This window comes from Anas platyrhynchos, chromosome 5 (assembly GCF_047663525.1).
Source record: "Anas platyrhynchos isolate ZD024472 breed Pekin duck chromosome 5, IASCAAS_PekinDuck_T2T, whole genome shotgun sequence".
NCBI classification, from domain to species: Eukaryota; Metazoa; Chordata; class Aves; order Anseriformes; family Anatidae; genus Anas; species Anas platyrhynchos.
Window position 1 is genome coordinate 11363331 of NC_092591.1, and position 26451 is coordinate 11389781.

The 26451-nt window shown below is 49.8% G+C and overlaps 1 long non-coding RNA gene across 2 annotated transcripts; it reads right to left on the reverse strand.

Annotated features, from left to right (window-relative positions):
- Positions 1 to 83: 83 nt before the first annotated feature.
- On the reverse strand, positions 84 to 24739 carry LOC106017470 (uncharacterized). Of its 2 annotated transcripts, XR_011809453.1 has the most exons (4): positions 24199 to 24739; positions 7095 to 8546; positions 3895 to 6683; positions 105 to 3545 (listed from the first exon to the last, which is right to left on the reverse strand). It is a non-coding gene; the product is annotated as an uncharacterized lncRNA (long non-coding RNA). The 2 variants fall into 2 exon arrangements; XR_011809452.1 differs by having other exon boundaries at positions 84 to 3545; positions 3895 to 8546.
- Positions 24740 to 26451: the final 1712 nt, after the last annotated feature.

Consider the following 26451-nt stretch of genomic DNA (forward strand, 5'->3'; position numbering starts at 1 on the left):
AAGCCTTGAGAAAGCTTTTCGTGTTTGTTTTTGCTTCCTTAAAAATGGTGCTGGCTTTCTTATTCTAAAAGCCTGAAAACCAAAAAGTTTTGAGCGAGTGTCCCAACGCGGCGTTGCAGATTTCAGCGTTGTTCTGGAAGCAAACTTTGAAAAATTCTTTTCTGGCCCTAAAGAAAACTCTGCACTGAGTGTAGGCGAGTGTGTACACAGAGACTGTACACAAAATACAGAATTGTGTTTTATTTTTCAGCAGCAACAGTGAATGCACTTTTTGCAGCCCCTGAACGTTGCTAATGCCAAAAGAGCGAGGTTCGAAGCAACAAAGTGAATTCCTCCAGCTCACTCCCCTTACTCCGGAGATCTCTGATATTAAAACTTCATTATTTTAAAGTCCTGCAAGAAGGGGCTGATAGGGAGGAAAACCCCCGAGCGCTAAGACAGACCCTGGTAGGCACAGGGTCGTCTTGGCCTGCACGGGTTCTTCATTCAGATACCGTAGGCCGTGCTCCTGCCGGTGACTGCGGGCACCGTGCGTCCTGCCGAGGCTGCCGAAGCCGCGTAGGATCGGGAGGAGGAGTTTGGTGCACCAGCAGCCGCTGGCTGAGTCCCCTAACGCCACACTGGCATTTTTCCTCGGCCCTGAGCCTAACTGGGGCTTCTGGACAGAACCGTAACTTAGTGGTTAATCCGTCCGGCTGCTTAGATAGCAAAGCAAAAGGGGGAGGGAAAAAAAGGCTTTTCCTTCTGAAGGCGGTGTCGCTGCTCCGTGCTTACTGCAGCTGAACAGGTCGGACAGGCAGGACTGTCTTTTTAAATAATTTCTCAAAATTTGGTTATCTTTGTCAAGGGGAAAGCTTCTCTCCTTGCCAACTTCTAAATGATTTTTTTTTTTTTTATGGCTATTAACCCCGTCGGGCCCACAAGCACAGTTGAGCTGAAGCAGCAATGCCGCGGGGGTGCCTGAGAACGGAGCAGGCACCGCTCCCCAGGCAAAAAGCGCCGTGTCTGCTGCCTCTTCCCTCGTGTCCGCCCTGCCCAGCTCAGTGCCTGCTGGCTGTGCCACGATGCACTGCTCTCGGCACATTCACGTTGCTGCCAGTCCTTGCCACAAAGGGTTACAAAAACTAAATGCCTTCCCATTTGCCTGAGCTGTACAAAGCAGCTCTCACCTATTTTCCTTGAAAAGAGAGGCACTGAAAATGCTCACCCCCATGAGAGCATGCATGTTACACGGCTGTGTCTGTAAGTATGTGTGTACACGTATGCATATACAGACGTGTTTGGTTACTAACAGCAGAAGGGACAATTAATCACCCTCGAGACTGATAGTTTTTAATACCGAAAGGCTATTAATCAGGAAAACATTACCCTTTGAACAAGATGTTTATGCGGCCAACGCTATGGGTTGGTTGCTTGCTTGCTTGTTTTCCCCTGGTGCTAAAGCAGAGCAGAAATCAGGTTTATAAGCTCCTACATTAGAACTTCCTGCTCCAAGTTTGACAATTTTGGCTGGAATTTGGAGGAAATGTCCAGGAGTTTATGCCCCTCTCTCGTTGGTTCCAAGGGGACTTCGGTGTTCAAAAGCCAAATCTCTGGAGGCATTTAAATGCCTGAAGATATAAACAGACATCACGTGGAAAATTAAAAAAAATAATTAAAAAATCTAGTTCTGTTGAAAAATCCCAAGGGGCATCTAATTTCATTTTAATGTAACTAAAAGACCTTAAAAATCTGTCCCTAAATCTCCTGCGCTCCCTTGAAAATTCTTCCTTGCAGCCCTGCAGCCTGAAAGCTGATTCTGGAGAAGGAGCAATAAAGGCAAATTATAATCCAAATTTTTATTCCCCACTGGAGAGAATGGCTCATATCCTGTAGCGAGTGGGAGGCCAGCAGGAAAAATTGCGGGGAGGACGGTGGTGGGAGTGAGAGGGTGCAGGGAGGCAGCGGCACTGGGGGAGGCAGGAGAAAGGCTGCGTGGCAGCCCAGGGGAGCAGGGGAGGCAGAGCAGAGGGTGTCCTGGGCTGGCAGTGGGCAGAGAGAATTCCCAAAGGGAAAGCACGAGGAGCTGGCACTGTTTCGGTGTCAGCACCAAGGGCTGGTTCACAGTTTATGAAACCAGGGCAGCGGGAGTCACACATCTGTGCCCTGAGAGCCTCCCCCAGCGGGGATCGGGTTCCTGGGGCATACGGCCTTCCCCACACCCTGTGCTGCCCCCGGCTCCCCTGGGAGCAGCTCTCCGTTAATTAAATGTCAGGCTGCTGCACAGCCCCATTCCCCCTTGACGCCCAAAAGCAAGCTGATTTTCTTAAGGCTTTGGAGATGCATCTCCTCTCTGCTCCCACCCTGCGCCCCTGAGCAGCCTGAAGAAGAGAAAGTGGATGGGACAGCGGTGATGGGGGTGACACGGCAGCATTAACACACACACACCCCTACAGCCGGTGCCTTCTCACAGAAAGCAAGCCCTGTATTCCACAGAAGGATCAGGGAGCAAAATCAGTGCAGAAAGCCCCAGATAGCTGGTGGGTCTGCCCCACTCGGTGCTATGTCTAAGCAGAAAATCTCCATATCAGAATGGAAACACAAGCTGCAGAGAGATTCATCATTCCTTAGCAAAACAAGGGGAAAAAGATTTCCATCTGGGAGCTGCTTTATCGTAGGAATGATTGCAGCAAGCACGAAGCTGCTCTGGGAAGAGCTCGCTCTCTTTTTATAAATTTCTTTCATTTCTCTCCATCGTCGTCTCAGCAGCAGAACAGCCAGTGCAGGTTAAACCCTGGGAGATAGTGTTGTGGGTGACAGCTGCCATCGTTCTCAGGGTGACCTGGAGTACAATAACAGTTTTTCTAAGAGATTTAGAACAAGAAATCCACACAATCCATTTGGGGAGCTCTGTGTCACCAGACCTGATGGGACAAAGACTGGATGCTGTACATTAATAGAGCCGGGGGTTAACAGGAGATATTAATTTTTAAAAACTGTTTCACAATACAATCCTTGCCCTTCAGTCTTTAAATCAATTGTTGATTTTTTTTTCTTCTTTTTTTTTTTTTTTTTTTTTTTTTGAGTGATGGAACAAGCTTTTCCCAGGAGCAGTTTCTTACCACTGGCATTCCCATGGGAAAGGAAACTGTTAGAAATTCATCTCAAATTGGTCTCCAAGCATGCAGTCAGAGGTTCGAGCAAACTTACATAAGAGAGAGAAAAATCTTAGAGGTTGGTGTGTCCAGATGCACACATGGGAGTGGGGAAAATCAACTTATTCACATCCTCCTGACATACGTAGGGATCACTCCACCAAAATTCCTGGAAATTCCCTTTGCTGTGAAACCAGTATGAGAAGGCTCAGGCCCGGTGCCTCCACGAACACACCCCTATGGCACAGCACAACCCATTGGCACTGCAGTGCCAACCTTTGATTTCGTACTTTCTCTTCCTCCTAATCCCCATGTAATCTCAAATGCCGGTGATCTCAGCGGGAGGAGCAAGAAGCCAAAGTCGGTTCCTTGCTGCTATTTGTCTGAAGAAAACCTTCAACACACGAAAACCTGGAAAAGGGAAAAAAAAAAAAATCAATGAAACCTCGATTTGGCATCCAGTGAGGGATTAATCACCAACTAAAAGAAACAATTTTAGAAAATGCCACGACTTAGTGCCCTTAAAATGACAAGAAGACAAAAGAGCTGCGATCCCAGATCCCGTCTGCCCCAGGCGTTTCCCTCATCCAACACCAAGGGCACCAAAGATGTGCCGTGCCCCCACCGCCGTCCTGACACCCAGCTGGGGGACAGATGGCATTTCTCCACGGGCAGCGTGTTGGTGGCCCCTCACAGCAGCTCCCTGCTGGGACTCGCCTCTCTGGGGATGCCAGAAGTGGTGCACCAACCTCTCGCTCACCGGGCCAAATCTCTGTGCTGCAGCCTTCCTCCTCTGAGTTACGTCGGTGTAAACCTGGAGTATATGTGGATCCCAACCTGCTCAGGGGTGCTGGATGACTCTGGGTTAATATTGAGCTACTATCCACGCACAGGGAGCTGTTCCTGCTGTCTCAGTGCCTGTGGTGTTGGACACGATGGTTTCCATGCAGGCTGTCGTGTCTTCAAGGCCTGGTCATGGCCTGGTGTGTAGATGTGAACAGCACTCACTTTTTTAAGCATGGATTTTTCATACACCGGGAACTAATGGCCCTCTCAGAGCAGTTATGGTCTGTCTTGACGATTTGTTTCCCAGCCATGCATGAGAAGTGAATTTTTACAGCTGAAGCAGGAGGCCTGAAAAACGGGCCCTACGCTGGGCACGCAGATGTGGCCTGCGGTAGGAAAGCATCCCTGCCCCTGGGGGGGCAGAGCCAGGAAAGCAGAATTGCCTTTTTCAGAGCACAAAACGTGACACCCAGGCACCCTTTCATCTGTGCTGAAAGGCAGGCAGGAGAAGCAGAATTATCCCCTCATTACAATAATGTCCCTCGCACTTTCTCCAGCTACTCCGCAGGCATTAGTGGCTGCAGAGAAACGCCAAACACCCACATCCCCAGCTAAAAGAAACCAGAGGGCAGGGTGCTCTAAAAATCAGACCCACAGAGCTTTAAACAAAGGCTTTTATATTAAAAAAAAAAAAAAAAAAAAAAAAAAAAAAAAAAAGACAGATTCACCTTAACTTTATTCCTTACTGTGAGAGCTTTGAAAGAAAATTGGATATTTTCCTGATTATCTAATTCCTCTTATGGCCACCCCACTGTAACCTGTACCACACACAAATTCACATCACTACATTTACCTGCCTGCTCAGCTGCTGAGAAAGAAAATGAAGCTGTCTCAGTCATCTTCTCATTCAGCAGCAGAGGAAACTGACTTTTTTTCTTTTTTTTTTTTTCCCCAATTCAGTGCCAATTAAAATGTGAAATGTGGATAATCTGATATCCGCTAAATACTCCAATCACTCACGTTGCAGAGCGGATACACGTCCAGGCTCAATAAAAAGTCATATTATTTATTTGTTTTAATGTCATAGCTGTACCTCCCTTCATCCCAAGGCTCCTCACCCAACACCCGTGTGATGAGGAACTTCCCCGGCCCTGACCTTGGCTGACACACCAGCTCTGCTAAAATTTCTGCCTTTATGCTGACCGACGGCAGCTGAGGACCCGGCAGAGCCTCCCCAGGAACCGCAGCACCTTGACAGCTCATGCCCCACTGCTCCTCACAGCCCCTGGCCCACGCCCGGTGCCCAGCCCCGTGCCTCACGCTGTGCTGAGCCAAACCCGGCACGGCCCTGGCACGAAGGTACAAAGGGAAATCTTGACAGCATCTGTGAATGGGGTTTAAGAGAAAGGAACGAAATAATACCACATATGTTAACGGATGGAGGTGGTAGCTATGGTGACCACAGACAGACAAAGAACAAACCATTTTGACTGAATTCAGCCAATTCCTTCTGACAACAAACTGCAAGAAAAAGCAAACTTTTTAAAATCCATAATGAAGCCATTATAACAAAGCCATTTCTCTCTGTTTGGCTTGTTTGCTTTTTGCATTTCAGTTGCAGCTATTACATTAACCCTGTTAATCACTGATATAGCCAAATACTTTCTACCTACCAAAAATGGGGATTTTCTCTGTGTAAAATATATATATATATATATAAATATAAAAAAATCATTGTTTGCATTTTCCAAAAGAAAAGGCAAGGAATAGTTATTGTAAAATGACAGACATTCATAATTTACAGCATTTTCTTGTGCATGAAGGCATCTGGGTTTTGTAAAGGCTTGTTTATAGCAGTCGGATTATTTTCCCTGTCCCGATGTGCAGCGTAGCCATGAACGATCCCTGCCCTGTTTGTTGCGTGTCACAGCACCGAGCACCTCTCTCTGTGCACCCAGGGCAGGAGGGCACGAGCTGGGGCATTAAAGGACCCAAAAATCTGCCTGTGGAGAGCAGATGTGGAACTGCCTGCACACTCGCAAACTCCCACCCTGAGAAGCTGCAAGGGGCTGGAGGAGGAGAAGGAGGCGGAGGAGGAGGGGGAGAAGGAGGAGGAGGGGGAAGAGGAAGAGGAGGAGGAAGAGGAGGCTCTGCCGTGTGCGTCAGGATGCAGACTGCAGCACAAAGCCCACGCACACCCCCAGGGAGACCCCTCTTCAGCCTGGAGACCGCTTTGGTACACCCAGTGCAGAGGATGCTGCGGGCCAGCACGCTCACTGGAGGCCAGCGCCAAACCTTGCTGCCAACGGCAGGGAGGCTGCTGTCATCTTCCTGACCAACTTGAGGGCTTCATCTCTAACTCGGTGTGTCCAGTGCCTTCTGCAATGCCCCGCGGGCTGCAGCATTCACAGCAGTGTGGATTTGCAATGTAGCCGTGCTTTCGATGCTCCGGGAGCAATAACTTCCCATTTCTGCAGCACGCTGACCCTCTCAGCTCTAAGCCAGCATTTCCAGCTGCTTAACTTCATTCCTCTTTAACGAACAACCCCCAAACCGAGCAAACGAGCACAAAGGCACACACCACGTGGACATGGCCCCCTTTATCGCTGTGCTGGGGTCAGCCCCCGCTCCCCCCAGGGACCCACGCCAAGGCCTCCTCGTGCGTCTTTGCTTTCACTCTCGCCGGTTCTGAGGGCAGGCCCACGGAGCGGGGGGGTGAAAAGGAAAACACCACTGCTCGCTCACGTTTTCTTTCGGTATTGCCTGGAAACAGTAAAAAAAAAAAAAAAAAGATTCCTTTGATTTTATGTGCAGTAAACCCTCACTAGATGGCTCCTTACAGCAAGTAAATCCAGTCCCCACAGACAGAGCACCGCTGGCGAGCCAGCCAGCGCTCACCCCGCTTCGGGCTGGCACCGCTCTGCGAGTCCCGAGCTGCCAGTCGGGTGGGCACAGACACCTCCATTCAGCCCTTTTCTTATGTTTTTAAGTTCCACCTCCAATGTCCTAACGCAGCAAGGTTGGGGGAACCAGGAGTGGAGGTCTCAGGGGGGGACTTCCAGCTGATGCCTGCCAGCGTGTGATCATGGTCCAAAAGCTGCAACCATGAGAATCACGCGGTCCTCCCAAAAAACTCGCTTCAGAAGAGCCCCCCCTCGCTGCTTGCAAAGCTACCTGCAAGGCATGTGCTGGCAGGATGTTCAGGGCAGCACCAGGAGAAGCGGTGAGATGAGCTGTCAGCTGTGCTTAGCCTCCCCGCGCCTACGTCGCTCCGCACGCTCCGTACTGCAAGGTTGGCTGATTGTGCCCTCATTAGTGAGCAGCGCTAATTGGTGTCTAACCCGCCTTGAGATAAACACGCACGCTACGTGTCGGAAATCCAGAGAACAAATGTAATGATTTTAGTTTCTCGCCAGTCCCTAGGCTGTGAGCTCTGGCAGCTCACAGCAGGGCAAGCAGGCGCCGCAGGAGGCGGGCTGCCCCTGGTCAGTGCTGGGAAGGGAGGTCTGAAACGTGGCAAACTTCCATGGTAGGAAGAGACCTGCTTGGGTTTTTGTTTGTTTGTTTGTTTGTTTTGTCTTTGGGATTGTTTTTTGTTTTGTTTTGTTTTGTTTTGTTTTCCCAAAAGAGCTGCTGAAAATCGGCACAGATAAATGCACTGAACCAGGTCATAATCAGCACACAGCGCTGATGCAAATACCCGGATTAGGGAATTACAGCAATTACGGCAGATAACTCACTGGAAAAAAATCGGTATAAATGCTCACATAGATGTTTGCCTGCCCCATAAACAAGCAGAAGCCAATGCTAGAATTCACTAATAAAGTCATCTTTGATCATCTAATTCATGGAGCTGTTATCTCCCCATAACAAATCAGGGCTTAGAGCTTTTAGACAGTTAAACATTTTGTCTTGTGCTTAAAAAGAAAAAAACAACTAGCACCCGACAGACTTTTCCATCCGTAGCAGCGTTCCCTTGAAATGCAGTTGTTTACTTCAGGCCTTAAAGGCTGGATTAGCAGAGCAGATTGTTTGCTTTTAATTGTACATACAAGTTTCATCGCCGGCCTCCCTGCCTCCAACAAGCTCTTTAATAAGCGCCGTGGAGGCGAAGCCTCCAGAAATTGCAGAAGAGGTTGCGGAGGAGAAAGGGTGGGAGCGGCGAGTCCAGAAGTAGCGCCGAGAGGTCTCAGCCCCCGGAGGCAGAGCGCTCCCAGCTCTCGCAGAGGCCGGGAGGAGCAGCCCGTGAGTCAGCCGGCAGAGGAGACGTGTCACCACGCCGCGTGTCTTCCAGGGACGCCAAAATCGACGTGGCCACAGCGCCCAGCAGGAATTTTTACTGTACCGGCTGCCGTCAGCGGCTTGCTGCTGTAGCCCTGGGTGTGGGCAGGTATCGCGCTGACTGAGGCTGTGATTGCCCCCGCCGCCACGGGGTGCTCCTCGCCGTGCTCTTCCTTTGCAAAACAGGAAAGAGGCGAGACGGCGTCGGCGATAACTGTTGGAGGGACCCAAGCAAGTCCTCGCGGCCTTACCTCGAGCCTTATCGTGCCTCGCCATCCCCCATACGGTGCTCGCTGCAGCAAGGCACGGGCAGGGCTCTTATCTTGGCTTTCTGGAGCTCCAGCCCTTTTGCAATCAAATTAAAATAAACAGAAAGAAAAAAACGTTCAGCTTCATAAGGTGTGGTTTTTCTTTTTTTTTTTTTTTTCCCCTTGTGTAAATTATGCATCACTCATTACAGGAAAAAGGAAGATGCGGGTTTGGAAATCGGTTGTGGGCTCCTCCATTTTCCTACACTCGAGCAAGTGTTACAGCTGGATACACAGGGGACCTTTTTTTTTCTTTTTTTTTCCTTGTTGCTTTACACCAAAATAAAGGCCGCAGTTGTTCCAGGCAGTGATTAGGCTCAGCGCTGCGCCTCTGGGGATGGGGAAGCACGGGGACTCTGAGGAGCAGAGAACTTAATGAGTTCTTTATTTGAAGAAGGGAAATTTTGTCAAAATGTTTCCCAGAGCCAATGGAAGTGATTCGGCGGCTGCACAGGAGGATGAAGGTGAAAAACCAAAACCTGCATCTGCTGAGCAGCAGCCCCTCACCACAAGCTGAAGGCTGCCCTGCTGCTGTCTGTGCTCGGAGGTAATGGTGCGATGTAAAAGCCACCAGCTCTCTCCTTGTGTCCCACGTTAGGAGGCCCCAAATGAGTGAGCTGTGAGCTGTAAATGCCTTTCCTGCACAGCTGCAGCCCTCCTGCCCCGACAGCACCACCAGGGCAGCTTTCCCTCTTCAGAGCCTGCAGGCAGGGAGCAACACAGGATCTGGCCTAGGGCATCGTGCTGGACCTCAGCAGGGCCTCCTGCAACTCCATTTTATCATTATTTTTTTTAATCCTGAATTAAAACTTAAGCTTCAAAGGCATGGATCTGGGGGGGGTCTCTTCATGTGGTTACTGTGCCTCCTGGAACAAATCCTTTAATTTTGTGATGAGCTGGAGTCGAAGACATTTTTATTCAAATCCTTTTTTTAGGCTCTAATACTCTTTACTATTGGATATAGGGATTTTAGGCTGGAAATGGCACTCTTGACTTTACTATCACCCCAAACAGACAATCAAAATTTAAGCTGCTGTTTCTCTCTCAGCCTTTTTATGCTGCTCCCAACGCTCTCCCAGAAATTGTAATGCCTCTGCTGCATTTACTCCACTAGCAAAATCTACTTTCTTCTGTGTTTCTCCCCCCACTTTCTCCTCAAGTCTTATGCTGTCAAATAAAATCAAGGTTTTCATATGTAAAATGGTTATCAGCAGTTCGGGTTTTACTTACAGTGCCTTGAACAGGCTGCAGGGGTGCTGGGTGGGGAGGAATGTAAGCTAACAGCGTGTACTCTGGTGTAACCTGCAAGCACCATTTTGTATGGGGTGTCCTTTTAGGGTTTTTCATCCTTGCAGGTGATAACAGCAGCAGTTCTAATAATTTTGCAGGATGTTAAAAATAAGGCTGCATTTAACTATCGTGAAGAGTGAAATTACCTGGTGTGATGATCAGAGCAGATCAGAGAAATGTGCCTGCATCTCAAACAGCCTGGTCAGTGGCTGTACCATTCGTGCCAGCTCCCCTCACTGCCTGCAACCCTGAGCTTGTAAACCCCACGAGCCCTCCTAAAACAGCCCCCACGGGGGTCCCTCAGGGCTTTACAAGCTCACATTATGCTGTTGTGTGCCAGCCTTGGGTGTGAAATAGATAAAAATCAGGGTGAAATCATCACTGGACTTGTGCAGAGCTAGGGGCAGGAGGGACCTGCAGGGTCCAGCCCAGGCACAGGGCAACTTCCCTCTGAATGTGCTCCAAGGGAACCTCCTCCAGAGGTCCCAGTGTATTTAAATCCCTAACTATGCACAAAAGATATGCACAGAGGATTCATTTGAATCTCACTTCCAAACCTGCTCATCCCTTTCTGCTGGTGGCTCCAGGAGCAGCAGCAGCTTTCATAAGCTATCCAGCACAGGGTTCGTTCTCAAGCGCACCTTCTGCACACATGGACCTTTGGTGTCCGTCAGCTTTTTCCCCAAATATTCACATCTTGGTTGGGGTGTATGAGCACAGCCTCCCACCCACAAGTACTTGATTCACAGGCCAGGACATAGGATGCCCTTGTGGGGCAAAAAAAGAAATGCCAGTAGTTCCCTCTGCAGAAAATAGGGACCACTGGGGAGGCAGGAAATCAAATGTCATTCCCTAAAAGCAACAGACAACAGCCATTCATGTGGTCTCACATTTAAAACCATTAACACCTACAAATGAATAATACTTATAGATCTGGGAAATGCTGGGGAAAAGAGAAAAGGAAATCATTTAAATTCTTAATCCACAAATGCGCACTGCTTTGCAGGAGCTTCCCATGAGTGCTCCAGCCAGCAAGCTCGCTGCACAGCGATCTCTGAATGGAGAACTTAAAATGAGCACTAGCAAATATTCCCCGGAAGAAAATTTGGAATAACTAATCATAAGGAAAATCACACTGGACACCGAATTTAGGAGCTCTGATCACCCCCATCAGCAGCCAGCAAGATAACGCTTTATCTGCTTGTCCAGGCCAAGCAAGCGCATGCAGCTCACGGCTGAGGGCTTGGTGAGGGGCTGCGCACCAGCAAGATGTGCTGGCATCCACTGGGCCAAAGCAAAGCACCTGAGAAGGTGAGGGTTTGCTGGCAGAAGAGTCAGAAGTGAGAAAAGCACGCGTGTGTGTTGGGGGGGTTCCCTCGAGTAGATTATTTCCTATGAATTACTTACCCAGCCTTAGATTTTAATTGATAATTTCTCCCTTGATGCACCCCATATTGAGGGAGCGTTAGCATTAACCAAAGCTAATCCACGGCGCGGCTGGGAAGGGGATTATTTTGCCAGTGATGACTTCCTTTAAACATGGAATTGTGATCAAAGCAATATGGTTCTGGTTTTTCCTCTATTTTTAGCTTTGTAGTATGTTTCTTCTTAACAGTGAGTTACCGTGATACGCATGCTGTGAATTTCCAATATAGCGAGGCTTTAATAATTTGCAGCAATAATTGTTCCTGCTCCAGTCTCCGATTCAATTTGATGCAGAATTCCCATCTCCCACCACAAAGCTTAGCTCAACAGTATCTGTGTGAGCCAGGCTCCGAAACGAGCCCGGTGTAATGGACTTCATTAAGGGACAGCCAAATTGCTCATCTGTAATCTATTTCAAACAGCAAAAAGGGGGGTTCAATAAATATTTCTCCTTCCAAAGTTACCCATTTTGGGGGAAAGGGGCCTGCCAATTCACAAATTTGGTAGCCTCAATCCATTTTCAAGCCCTGAAGCTGGGAGCTCCTCAGCACGAGCACAGAGCCAGTCTGAAGGCACGGGACCCGTAACCCCAATGCGGGCCACAAACGCACACCGACTAATTATGGGTTGTGGGAGAGCCTGAGCCGGGCCCTGCGCATGAGAGCAAATTACTCCCTCGATGAATAAAAGCCATTACTTAGTATTTAGCTTCATAGCAAGAAGCCTCTTCGGCCTGCTCCTAACAGAGATGTTACAGTTAATTTAGTGTAAAATTATCACCTGCTGTACAATAAAACAACAAACTGCAGTCAAATAATCTCTTAATAAATGAAAATGTGTAATAAACTGTGTCAGCACCACGGAGACTTGGCAAGGCTGAATACCCTAAAGGTACCAATCCAAACAAATTCGCCATACAATATATGGCCTGTGTCATTTCTGGTTCTTATCAGGGATGATTCATCTGGGAATCCTTGGCGCTGTTTTTTACATCGAAAGGCCAGGCAGTTATTACAACGATATAATTTCTGCTGCATTAATTAAATATAATGCCCGTAAGCCCCTTTATAGGGGTCTATAAATTCATCGTAAACGTATGCTGTATGGGCATACGTAATCTACAAAATGTAATAAAGAGTCATACGACTGTCTCTCTTCCAGAGCATGGAGAGGGGTCAAACAATCTTCATTCAGAAAACAAAAACTTAAAAAATTATGCAAAAGTGAGCCTAAAATTGCTTCCGCCGTACATTACAATTATGGACAGAAACGCAGGTGCCTGTCAGTGAGGAGAAGCAGGACGTGAGGTGGCTGTAGCGGGTAGGGGAGCAAAGCATTGCTCTCGCTGCTGCAGGCTCACACCAGATGACAAAAGCACCCCAATTCCTCCACTTCACCTGGCATCGTCTGACTGCAGGAGAGCCTGGGGTACACCAGTTGTTGCTGAAATCCGCCTTGGTCTCATTTGCTGGGCATTCAAATGCTGCCCCACCACCCTGCATCAAGAAAACAGAGGGGAAAACAAAAGGCAAAGCAAGGGCAAGTGAAGAAGAGCTGTGCAGCACTTCTTGCAGTCAGCTAGAGCCAAGCTTTGAGGAGCTTTTCTGTGCTCATCTGAGGTCCAGATAGAGCAGAAATACCCGACTGGCTGCTGCATCGCGTGAGGAGGCTGCAGAGGAGCCACCCAGCCCACGCTGCCCTGGGGGAAGGACAACAGGGCACTGGGGACAGCAGCAGAGAGGCTGCTTGCACCAAGCCCTGCCCGTCCTTCTGGGAACAGCAACAGGGACCTTCAGGCTGTGCCTTTCCATGCCCCGACTACACGTGGGATGCTTCTGCATGTGCCTGCAGCTCGGTGCCCTTCAGCCATGCAAGTGGCTGGTGTGCAGGGCATGTTGCCTTCTTCTGGGCTTGCCCAGGACGTGTCTCCAGAGCCCCTGCTCTTGTCTTGTCTCGCACAGCTCCCAGGGAAGGAGCAAGGGACAGCCAGCGGCAGCTGAAAGTGAAGTAGGGTGGGGGCAGGATGCAGGAGGAGGCAGCCACCTACGTGTAGAGAGGAATCACCACTGGGAGCCCTAATCACACTGCCCTACCACAACAGTAAGACATGTCCAGCATCACTCTGTTCCCTCTGAGAAGCCAAGACCCATCATTTAAACAGATGAAATTAAAATGACAAGTGGAGAAGACGTCCCCTGCGCCCAGCTCCCTCTTTTGGAAGCCCCACCCCTGCTCCAGCTCTGAGTAAACATCCTCCATCGCCACACTCTCTGGACAGTATCCTTGCCAAGCCACGAAAGCAAGGCCTTTTCTTCAAATTAGGTTAAGCAAAAGATAAATAAAGCATTTTTCTTCAGTGAGATCAAGCATTTTTAAGAGTTGGGGCTATCAGGATGCGTCAGCCCCGTCTGGCAGCAGGAACGGGCTGCATGCTGTCCCAGAGGGGTCTCGGCTGCTGCAGGGCTGAGATGTCTCATGGGCCCTTCCTGCTATAGCAACTTATCTAGGGATATTTGGTGTCCTAAACCCCCAGTTCCTAGGGTTGTAAGAATGGGTGGGAAACACCTTTCTCTTCCTCAAAATAAATGCACCTGAAGAGCAGCAGCAGAACCCTGTCCCCGAGCTGTCCCTGAGCCCTGCCAGGGACACTGCAGCCACCCCGCAGGTTTGGCTTGGCACAGCAGCCAGCAACAGCAGGTTACGCTCAGGACAGAGGTGTCTGAGGGGTGGAAGGAGGAAGCCGAGCAGGCACAGAAGCCACTGCTCAGCACACCATTACCACACGGCAGTGCTCCCCCAGTGCTGCGGCAGGCGGTGGACTCCGACCCCTTGTTGGTGCCTGCGTCCCACAGCAGCGGGGGGCTCTCCTTCAGCTCTCACCTCCTGAATGGGTGCAAGATAACTGCATTTTCCTTAAACATCTCAGGAAAAGCCAGAAGACAACCAGAGCACATCCTGAGAGCTCAGAACAGCAGCGTGCAAAGAAAGCCTTGAAAGCCTATTCTGGCCTTTGCAACGTACTCCCTTCTGAAGAGGGGGAGGAAAGAAGGACACTAACGTCTCTCTGTTGTGGTGGCTCTTGGCCAGGAACATGGCGAGCCCTTTTACCCTTCATTTTCACCCCACGTGTGTCATGCTACAATGATTTGCACAGCGCAGATACCTATAGCTGCTGCGCTACTGCTGGCCTCTGCCACAACGCAGAGATCACCACAGCAAACACCATCACCTCCCAGGCAGGCCGAGCCTGGTGCCCCAGCCTGGGACAGCTGATATGAGAAGACCTGGCCACAAAGCCCATGGCCGGGACCCCGTGGCAGTGAGGCCGGGCCCTGCTCGCCCCGCAGGCTCCCCTCAGGAAGCGCCGCCCGCAGCGCAGGAAGCACCGGGCTCCACGCCATGCTGCGGCCCACCTAGGCCGGGTCCCCACAGGCAGCAGGGCCGTGTGTATATGTACATACACACACACACACACACACACACATATATATATATACACACATATATATAGTGTCTGGCTCCACATCCTTTTACCCCCTGCATCTGGCTGGTGAAGCAGTTAAACCGCCTGGCGCAGTATGGTTTCAGCTTATCACATACCGCACACACAGCCCTCCTCGCGCTTGCACTCTCTCTCTCTCTGATGATGTTCACTTTCCTCAAAACATCCTTAAATAAAATACTACAAATCTCATTCAGCTGGGGGAGGAAGTTTGGTATTTTTTTTTATTTATTTTTTTTTTTGTTGTTGTTATTTCTCTGTCCTCCACACCCCCGAGGCTAAATCAAGCCCATGCAGCAAAATAACCTCACCCTGCAATTACTTCTTTTATTAAGTCTTTTGGGGCAGAAGGGAGAGGACAGAGGGAATCGATGTGGTCCAGAGCCCTGAATTGGCGTTAAATGACAGAAAAGGAGATGCTATAGGTTGCTTACTCCATCCTGGCAGGCAGCATGGGGTGTCTGCATGATTCCAGCACAGGAAGAGATGGAGCCCCACACACACTTGTGGTCCCGCTGCTGTCCCCAGTGGGCTGTGGAGCACACGGTATGACCCATCCCAGCACCCTGGGGCTCCTCTGCCACCCTCACCCCCTTGCAAACAACCCCCGAGCCACAGCACTCCCCCTCTCTGTGCTATGCAAATGCCCACTGATAAGATTATTGCCGCTGCTGGCCCTTCAGTTCAATGTGAAATCAAGCACTTGGTTTCCTACAGAAGCATGATGTTAGCGTTCTTAATTAAAAAGCTAAGTAAAAATAAATAAATATAGGGGAAACATTTGAAGCAAAGCATTGTTTGAAAATTTTAGGAAAAAAAAAATAAATACAGAAATCTATTCAGTTTGAGTTTCCTCTAGCTTTCAGTCGTTTTGCCACCATCAAGTTTTTGCATGTTTTGTGGAAGAAACCCAGCCACTCCAGTTATGAGCTGTAAAGCTAAGAAAAAAAAACAGGAGAAGTTTCGCTCAGCCTTTATCTGTCACCAGATCAGGCTGCGCCTTTTGCCCCAGGCACAATCACCTTACAGCAGGGGGCTGTGTAGGAAGGATTTTCTCTCAGCACCCACGGCCACTGCCATTGCTTACGTCCTTGGGCAGGATTCATTTCACTGCTCTGACCCTTCCCATGAGCATCTTTGCGAGGCTACGTGGATATTTCTCATTTTATTTTACCAAGGACCCAGTTACAGTAAAGGAAAGATGGGATGTGCTTTAAGTGATGTGGAAGCTGATAAACATATCCACCACTTCTGGTGAAAACTCACATCCATAAAATGAAGTTACAAAAAATAATACTAAAAAAACAAACAAAAAAAAAAATCTACAACCTGGTTCAGCATGCATCCAGCCATCAGATATGGGCAGAGCCTGTACTGTCCAGACAATTGTACCTTTTTCTTGTTAAAAATGCCTTGCTGCAGAGGTGCAAATGCACCAGATAAGCCCCCTGGGCAGGCCTGGGAACGAACATCAGCTCTGTGGCCCAGCCATGCATAGCTGCACACATGGTGTGACACCACGGTGACAAAACCAGCAGGGAAGCAGCAGAAGAGCTGCCCCAGGGTTGGTGCCGAGAGAGCAGGGGCTGGGCTCACTTTTACTTTGCTTACTGTGGAAAAGAAAATTAAACTGCAGACTTTCTCCAATAAGCAGCCCCACATTTTGCTGCTGTTCCTCTGCTCTTCCTCCGTTCTCCACAGACCCTGCTTTTCCTTGCGCTGGCTGCCCAGGTGCTCCCCTCAGTGTGACCCCACACAAATCCACTCCTCGCACGCATTCTCCCCCCTCTTGGGCTGCATACAAAAGTGTGAGTTTTCCTTCCTCATTTTCTCTCTTCCCTCATCCCCTCACACTTTCCACGCACTTCCCGTTCCCCTGGCCCTAATTTCCTTTTTGCTGAAGAAGTCTCCCACATCAGCTAACGCTCCTCCCTTCTCCCTCCCACATTCCCCGTCTCTCCCGCTCCAGGTTTCTCCCTTTTCACCTGCTCCCTCCACCAGCTGCTCCCTCCACCCTTTCACTGTCCTTCTCTGCTCACCCCAGCACTGTTTTTCCCTCTCCAGCTCATGAGTCCCCCGTCCCACATCTCCCCCTCCTCCTCTTGTCCTGCCCATCCCGGTACCCTGCACACCCGCAGGCCGCGGGGCCAAGGCTCTGCGCCAGCACTGACGCAGCTCGCCTGCAAGGACACGCGGTGTAACAGCAGCACGGCAATGAACACAGCCCATGAGCTCCCAAGTCTCCAGATAGCTCCAGTAGCTGATGAATTATGTGATTCAGATGCCAAAACTCCAGTATTTGGGACAGCTGTAGGCTGAAAGGAGAGGAGGGTTTGTGGCTGCTGAGGAGCCCGGGGCATCCCAGGCAGAGGGATTTGCTCTGCACTCCTACACTCAGTTGTGCTTTTGGCAAAGCTGGGCAGGAAGCAAGTTCCCTTCCCAAAGCAGCCTTTGAGCTGCTTGTCCCAGGCGTGTTTGTCCCAGCACAGCATCCACAGGCAAGGATCTCTGCAATTGCCCAAAACCAAGATGTCTGTGAAGCAAGCCAGGCCAGCTCTGAACATTTTCCTCCCACCTCATCGTCATTTTTCCTCCTGATTGTCACTGCTTATCTGCACCATCCAAGCAACTAACGACCTGCTGCTGGGCCCAGACCCTGACCCTCCCAAAGACAAACTCTCTGGCACAAGGACAAACACCTCAACAATTGGCTTGCTTTTTAACAGAAGGCCTTTCAGAATGAGAAAAGTAGGGTGTTGGGTTTTTAGGGTTGTTTTTTTGGCACTTCTCACACATACACACCCAGTCACCTCCCGTGAAGCTCCCACTGCCATTGAGCAAGTTGCTTTTCTCTTGGAGATGGGGGCAGAGTACCCAAAGCCGTGTTTTCCTGAGAACACCCCCATAAGGGTGGAATTTCTCACCTGGGAACACCCCCAGCAGACCTCAGGGGACAAATTTCTCACCTTGAGAAATCCACTGCTGCGAGCACCAGGCTGCTGCTTTTACTGCCAGGCTGCACGTACGTCTTGGAGGCATTGCCCTGCTCCTTGCAGTCCCCCCAAAAAAACACAAGGAGCCTGCAGCAGCCACAAGCACCCCAACCACAATGAGCAGGAGCCAGCAGGACCCAGGCACAGCAAAGGGCTCTGCTGGCCACAGCCAAGAGCTGGCACAGGGACACGGCTGTCCTTCCCCAGCCCCACAGGGACTTCCCGAGGACAGCCACCCACCACAGATATCTCCACACAACAGCTCTGCCCTCCCAGAGGAGCACCCGCTTGGGATGGGTTTGCCCCAGCTGAACCTTCGCCCTCTGCTCCTGCCAACTGCAAGCACATCCCTGAAGGATATTGCCATAGCCAGCCCCAGTGAGGAGACGGGTCCTTTTTACTGCAAAAGCGGTGGAAATGAGGCAGATCACATGTGAAACCAACTCAAAAAATACTTCTGACTGAAATGAATAAGTAATTTGCATTAAGGCATCACCAAGTCTAAAGGATTTTTTTTTAAGCAAAACAAGTTTCCATTGATTTGTTTCTCCCCCCCCTTCGATTTAAAAGCAGCAAATGCCATCCATACTGCAGCAGCAGTGCTGGAAGCTCCCCAGCAGCCTCTCGCAGCATGGGCAGGCAGATAAATACCAGAGGGCTCCTTTAAGTCGCTCTCTGCTTCTTCCTTCGCCTCCCACTCCCTGCTCCCCAGGATGCAGCTTCGCCTGGGTCCTCTGAGCAAACACAGGCTGCCCCTGCTTCCCCAGCACCGCGTTTCTCCACAGCAAACCCTGCTGGCCTCTGCCAGAGGCTGAGGAGCAGTCAGGGCCAGCCCCAGCACTGGGCACAGGTCCTGCTCAGCATCCCCCAGATGAGCTGTGTCACCCAGGGCCACCCAAAAAAACTGGATGGGCTCCCCATCCAGTGCTGGGTGGCTGCAGGGTGGGAGCAGCGTGCCCACCATCGGACAGATCTGCACCACAACACTAAGCAGAGAGCAGCAGCACTTCTTAGCTGTACTCGTTAATAACCAGTAGCAACTGCCCCAGCCAGCCAAAAAGGGAGAATTTTCAGAAAACAGCAAGCTTTGGGGAGGATTAACAGCACATATTCTGGGGATGAGGCACTGGCCTAAGAGGAAGCAATGGGGACAAGAGCAGCAGTGCTTTCCTCTTAATGGGGGTGATTCATTCACAAGAGTTAACCAAGTAATTTTTCTGGAAAACAGAGCAAGGTTTGTCCCTGCGAGGTAAAAAAAAAAAAAAAAAAAAAAAAAAAAAAAAAAAAAAGTTTTCATTTAAATGGGTTGTTTCTAAATTTTCCATTGAGCATTTACAGTTTCCTTGGCCACTTTTCCCATGAAAACCTTCAGAAATGTTGAGGGGGAGGGAATGACAAGAGAAGGCTGTCCAAAGACGCCTGCAAGTTAATAAACAAAAGCCACTGTGGAGCTCTGTTCTGTGATGGAAATGTGATTTTTTGTTTTGTAAGGATTCCACACTACTGTTTTGCTTCTTTCATTTTAAGAAATGTGGGCATATTTCCATCTGGGCCTATTTCCAAGCAGCTCTAGCATTAGTTTTACACACCCTGTCCCTAGGCCAGGCCTAAAATTCCCTTTTGTGACATGGGAATCGCTCCTGGGGAGAGGGGCCAGGTGCAGCATCCCCTCTCACCCCCTCAGCCAAGGCAGGGTGTGGGCTGATGGCACATTTTGGGCTGAGGGCCTGAGCCACCCCGGGGCTGCTGTCACCCCAGGACCAGCCCCATGTGCAGGGTCTAAGGATCCAAAGCTTAGCAAGAACCAAGCACTGAGAGGTGACTTGTCCTGCTCTTGGCAAACCAAGGACAACCCCCAGCTACAGGCACTCACCTCACCTTCAGCTGCCCACAGTTCTGCTCACCTGAGATTATAAAATAAGACTCAGCTGAAATTCAATACTTCACTTGAGTTTGAGAACTTGCACTTTTAAAGGACCTTTGATTACCTTTTCCCCCACTGTAGATCTTAAATAATCCTGGCTGTCAGAAGCCCACAGGTTGAACTGAAGTGGAAATTTCTGTGTAGCCAAATATGGAGCAGATTAAAGAAAAATAAACCACAGAAGGAAAACAAAGTGTTTTGTTTTCCAAAGGGAGTTTTGTTTTCCTGAGGGAGTCACCCAGGCACACATTGTGCCCAAGGTGAGGAGCAGGAGGGGAGAGCTGCTACAGCAGTAACGCAGCGAAGACCATCCACCAAAAGCTGAAGGAAACCTGCGATAAGAAACCATGTTTTAAGGCTTATGGATTTTATAGTCACACCACACAGCCACTGGCCAGCTGCCATCACAGCTTACCATGTCTGTCCTCACTGCTGGACAAGTCTGGAGCATTTCTTTGAGTAATGCCCACCACCATGCTCACCTCTGCCCAACCCCAGCCCCCCACAAAGCTATCCTTGTTCTGCCACTGCAACCAAGCACAGATCATCAGCCAACCCCCATGCCCTTAAGGGCACTGTAAAATATAAGTGGGCCTTGCACTGGGCTTGGCAGCGGTGTGGGGCCACCCCAAAACGGCTCCCACCCTGGCACTGCTGTTCCCATCCCGCATGGGGCCGAACCAAGCCCTTTGCTCAACCCTCCCCCAGCCGTCACCCCCAAATTGTGTCATTTCCTCACCAGCTCGCTCCTTCTCCCATGGCAGATCATGTTGCCCTCTAGTGGATTTGAAATTCTTTTTGAACAAAAAAGTAAAACAAGAAAACAACAAAACTCAGCAGTGGCGATGACTGGGAAAATAACACAACAAAAAATAAATAAATAAATAAAAAATACCACTAAACGGAGCAGAGCAGGAACACTGCTGCATTTTCCCTGCAATAGGAAAGCAGGAGGCTGGGGTACAGGTTTGCCAGGAAAGCAGCTTGTCTCCCAGAGCTGCAGCACGCCATGTGGCTGCAGCATGGAGAAGGAGAACCTGCCGGGCACAGAGCTGCCCTGGGGACAATGACATTGGAGGGGCAGTGACCCCACTGTGCATGGCCACCAGCAGCACAGCACCCACCCTGAGAGCCAGCCCAGGTTTTGTGTACTGGCACTGTAGCCTAAGGGCAGGCAAGAGGAGAGGTCCCCAAAACGGTCAGAGCTCCTGCCTTGGCCCTCTGAGGAACAGCCGAGTGTCCAGGGTGAGGGGGAATAACTGAAGGCTTCGTCCAGCACAGGGAGCTGCTGTCCCCACAATGAGACAGGGAGAGCCAAGTGCCTGCCTGCACTGCTCAGTCCCACAGGAAACAAGGTCGGATTTACAAACAGGATGAACACAATTTACCCACAACACGAGACGAGGGCCTTTGAGGCACCATCTGGTTCCCCTTTGCATCCAGGGCTGAAGTCATCCACGGGCAGCTCCATTTTGTACAGGCAAGCGCCAAGAGGTGCCTCTCCTCTTGGGCAGGAGGAATTTAAGCAAACAGTTACCAACCTCTGCAATGCAAATGCTTTCAGGAGGGAAATACTCCACGACCGAGGTGGCAGGATAGAACAAAATAACCTCGCGGCCCAAGGCCAAGCCCTCAAGCCATGCTTCAGTCCTGAGCCATGGGCACCCCCAGCAGCCCCTTTCCCAGCAGTGTTTTCAGGGTGAACCCCACAAGAGAAGCTTCAGGGCAAGCCACAAAACCCAGGAGGCATTAGCAGCACTACAACAGCTGCCTGTGCTCCTAGTGGGTCTATTTTCTTTGGCAACCCAACTCCAAATCCATTAAGGGAAGGCCAGTGTGAAACCTGGACACTCATCGCAGTGACTGAGGGCTCCAGCCCAGCAAGTCAGGCCTGCCTTCAGCTCTTCCCCTGCCCAGTCACCAGGGCTCAGTGGAAAATCAGCAAAAGGAGAGGAGAATCAGGCCTTCAAGCATCTCCCGCACCCAAAAGAGTTGATCTAAAAGAAACATGGGTATTTTCAACCTGCAGGTCAGCACAGGCCAGCCTCACCCTGTACTCCATGATAGGTCTTGCCCACCCCAGTAGGGCACTGACCACACCAGGAGCTCAGGGCCATGCACTCAGATCACATTGGGGGATTTCTCTGCTTCACTGTGGAGAAATCATCCCAGCCAGAAGAACTGGACCTTTTGTAGGCCTCCCCCTACATGCTATTTAGCAACTCTGTTCAAAATGTCTTTTCCTGTGTGCTTTGGGACACTGGATGGTTGCCATCAAGTGACTGAAGTGCAGAGTAACCCATTGTGAGCATTTGCTTTCTCCGTGCAGAAGTTTCAGGTCTTCCTGTGCCACCAACACTCAGTCAGGTTTGAGCACACGGTGTCCATGGCTGCTTTTTGGGTTCAGTTATTCCTTCTGTGCCCCTTATAAGCAAGATTCAGGCAGGAAGGGAAGGGAAAATTGTACCAGTGTATAGGAATGTCACTGTGCTCCCTCCTGTAGTCCCATCTACGGATAGCAAGTTTCCCCAATACTTCTGCTCAGTGGCTACACCAACAATCAGCATTTCTATGATTTCTCCTGAGCATACCTGTGCACACTTGTCTGCTTCACAAAGCTAAACAAGCTTTGCTCAGCCAACATATAGGTTCAGGAATATATTATAAATAAACCATCTACAGTGAGTATTTGTGAGCTAATCCACCTTTTTATTACCATGGGGAACATAAGCTGTGCAGAACCCTGGGCTGAAGGACACAGCCCACTCTTGTTCTGCACACGAAGCAGACCCTGCTCTTTCCCACACTCTTCCCAGTTTTATCCCCATCCCTTTCCCACACATCAACCCAGGGCCTCCCAGGCATCTGCCAAAAAAAGGCCTGCCTGGCATTGGCACATTTCAAGCATCTGTCCCATTCCTGCAGCTCCCTTATTGTGATGGGAGCTGAACATCTGTGCTTTGGACAGCCCAGGACAATTCTTCCTTTTGGGGAATGACATTGTACCCTATTACCAGGTACTGAAGGAAAAGAAGCTGCAGTTGACGCTCTAGTTCCTCACTCAAAATTGCTCCTGCCAGACAACTGTGCCCCTCTGGGGACAGCCACATGTGTGACAGGTCCATCACAGGCACCCAGTGGTCCAGCTGCTGGACAGACATAGCTGCTTCTGCCAAGTGAGGGGGGATGTAGGGAGAAAGGCAGGCAGAGCACCTCCCCCCCTCGAAAGCCCACCCATGGGAGGAACAGCACCAACCTCTCCCCAACTTCTTCACCCACTCCAGCACTCTGCATGCTCCTCCACTGGTCAGGGCAGAGGGCATTGGGAAGTTAGTGGATTTTCCATCACAAGCTAATAACAAAGAATAAGTCCTCCCCAGTCTTCACAGCCACTCTGATAGTACCAAATGGGGACAGCATTTACCTTCAAATGTCTTGAGAAAAAAAATAAAAAAAATTATAAGGTCCTGAATAGACAAAGCAGGAATTCAGCAGACATGCTATTTGGGACACAATCTAAATTTGGAGTAACTCAATTGCCTTCCTGTTAGCCCTTAGCCATCCGCTTTCCCAGAAGTAGCTGCCTGTGTTTCCAAGACAATTGGCAACTTCTCTGCATCTCTCTCACATTGTGACAACTTAATTCAGCTCCCATAGAAGATCTGACAAGGCAGTCAAAGGAAAAGGTTATAGAAAGGAGGAGCATTCCCTTTAATACAAGCTACAGAGTTTATAATCATCATTAACCAACTTCACAGGCTGAGAAGAAAGATGTTTTTAGATTTAAGTTCATTTTGTTCAATGGAAAAGTTCCAAACAATTTTTTTCCCCAGTATTACTCATGAAAAATTTTATATGCATTCAAATATTGCCTAGGTAGGTCTCCTAAGCCACTGACAGAGCCTCATTTCATCTGATCATTAGTTGCAAGATGAGTTCTTTGGGAATATGATCTCCTTGGGGAATCAGACAAGTTGAGAAAGTTTCCCTCAGGGGAATCACAGGTTTAATATTCAGATTCAATCCTCTACATTTGCGGTCTAACTCTCTAGTAGAGTTTGAATGTATGGTTGAAGACATTTAGTAGAGCATACTTTATCGCCAAGCTGAAATTTATATTTTGTCTGGGAACTTGTAGGCTGAGCTGCTGGAAGTGGAAACCTATTTTCCTTCCCACCTGACCTGGGACAAGAGCCTGTTCCCCTTATCTCAGGCACGTCGCGTGCACCAGTGCTGCGTGTAAGGGCAGTTGTGCAACACCCAGGTGCTCTGTAAAACCATTCCCCATGCAAGTGGGGCCGCTGGGATGCCAAGACCCATGTCCCCACAGCCCCAGATCACAGGCACCCTCACGTAATGCCCAATTCCGAGTCCAGATGAAGCAACCCAGCCATGGCTATCCAGATCAAAGTGCAGAAACCCACGTCAGAGGAGCCCCTGATGCAACCAGCAGCAGTACTGGGATCAGACAGGACAGAGCAAAACACCTTTCTGCACCAAAAGAGGAGGACAAGGAGTACAATGCCAGAAACTGCTGGAGGAGGGATAAACTCACCTGTGCTAGGGTGCTTGTCTGTGCTCTGGCAAGAGGGAGGATTCCAGTCCCCAGGGCTCTTAATCAGGCATTTAAAATAATAAATCTTATTACACTAAGCGTATTACTGTTAAGCCTTCAGCTGTTAGCGTTCAGCCATTGTTGGAAGGGCCAGGCCCAGCCACACATCAGCCTAAAAGCAACGCATCCAAAGCAGCAAGATGATATTTCCAGGAGCAATAACCACTCTGAACTCAGCCCAGCCAGCACAGCTCCCTGTGGCAAGCAGTGCCGACACCAGGGGTGCACACACCAGTTAGCATGGGAGGTCACCCATACATCAGACATCCCATACACCAGACATCACCTAGGCTCTGCTTCCCCACCCTCCAAAACACACACAAGCTTTGCCAGCCCCCAGCCCAGCTCTTACACCCCCAGGAGAGGTGAGGGCCCACCTTCATCCCCCAGGGCAGAGGAAGGCTCCCTGCAGGTGCTGCTGAGCCCCAAGCAGAAAACATTAAAAACCAATGTTCCCTCCAGCCCAAACCTCAGGATAGCCACGCCACTACTGAATACACCATCACAAGGCAGCACCTTCTCAGCAGGATACCCAAAACAGACTTCACACCTTCTGGGTGTGCTCTATAGCCAGCAGCAATAGCTAACAGCAATCACCTGGAGGTCCACCTGCAGAAGCTATAGGGTTTTTTTGTTGTTGTTTGTTTTTTTGTTTGTTTGTTTGTTTGTTTTTGTTTTGTTTTGTTTTGTTTTGTTTTGTTGTTGTTGTTGTTTTGTTTTTCTGCCTAAATTAAAGCTTTAACCACCTGCTTGCCAAGGGTTTGGTGTGGGATTTAGCAATCCAGACACTTTTTGTGGGTACTTGGCTGTTGGGGAGTGTGCAAGGGGTTGTAGGCAGGTGGTCCTGTGGGACCAGGCAGAAATCATGGTAGATTGTACTCACACCACCTGTTCTTCCTTGTGTCAAAGGTTGTCTTGTTGTTATTATTATTCAAGAGGTTTTAATATCGATCAGGCTTTTATGTACCGTTTGTTTGACAAGTAGTTTACCTTGAATAGTCTGACATTATCAGCTGTGATTCCAGCACTTCATATTTGTGAATCTGTATTTGCAAAGCATTGAATGTGACGTGAGCACCCAACAGGAACAGAACAAGAAAAAATCAGCCCTGAAGATCTGACTTATTGAGTGTGAGTAACTGAAAACAGGGTGTCTGCTGATTCAGTTGGCTTGCGACGGACTCTGTCATCATCGTCACTTACTTGATTTCCTTCTCTACCCATACCTCTAAGCTTCAGAGCTATGCAGAGAGCTCTTTGCCATTTTCCTGGAGGGGAATAACATTTCATTTCCACAGTAATCATTTGGGCAGAGGGCTTTTTTACAGCAGAGGGCTGCTGGTTTCCTTAAATTTTCTCTTCCTGCCTCTCTGTTTGTTTCACAAGGGACAGAGAAGATGTATAAAGGGCAAATGCTAGGGGGGTCTTGGAAGCTGTTAGTCATCAGTGCACTCAGAAAGCTGTGGAAACACTGCTGGCTTCAAGCACGAGCCCAACACGAGACACAGCTCTCTGCTCGGGCTGCCGGTGCATAGGAAACGGGCAAGTAAGATGAGATCTGTGTTACAGAAAAACACGGATCCAGTTTCACATCACAGCATGGGATGCCTCTGCCTGGCCTGGCCTAGCCAACAGCCTGGGAAGCTCTCCTCATTTTCTGCTACCCAGGCTACCCCACACCCCACTGGGAGGAACCAGGGGATCTCTTCTGGAGACTGTATACTCTTGCATCTTACTGATATCCCCAGTGGCAAAGGATTCCCCAAGTAGCCCTCCCAGCACATGTGCTGCTCACTGGAGCAAGGCAGAAGTGATGGACGTGGCCCTGACCCTGCTGCCTTGCCCAGGAGAAGCCTCCATGAGCCTTGCAGCAGCAGCCAGGAGGCCGAGCAGGGCCTGGCTGCAGTGGGACCTCTCCCACAGGGCCTTTCCCAGGCCATTGGGGTAACAAAAACTGTTAAGGCCCATTAAGGATGAGTCATGCATCCCGTGACATGCTCTGGGCCTGGGGACTAAACTTTAGGAAACGCCACTTACCACTGGCTCCCCCTGCACCCATAGCCTCCAGCCCAGTGCCACCCAGCACATTATACTGGTTCTCTAACGGAGCTGCTGGGCCCCGAAAAGCAGAGCCCAGCCCTGCTCTAATCTCACTGAAAGCTTGCTCATACACCATCGGTCCTACAAAATTAT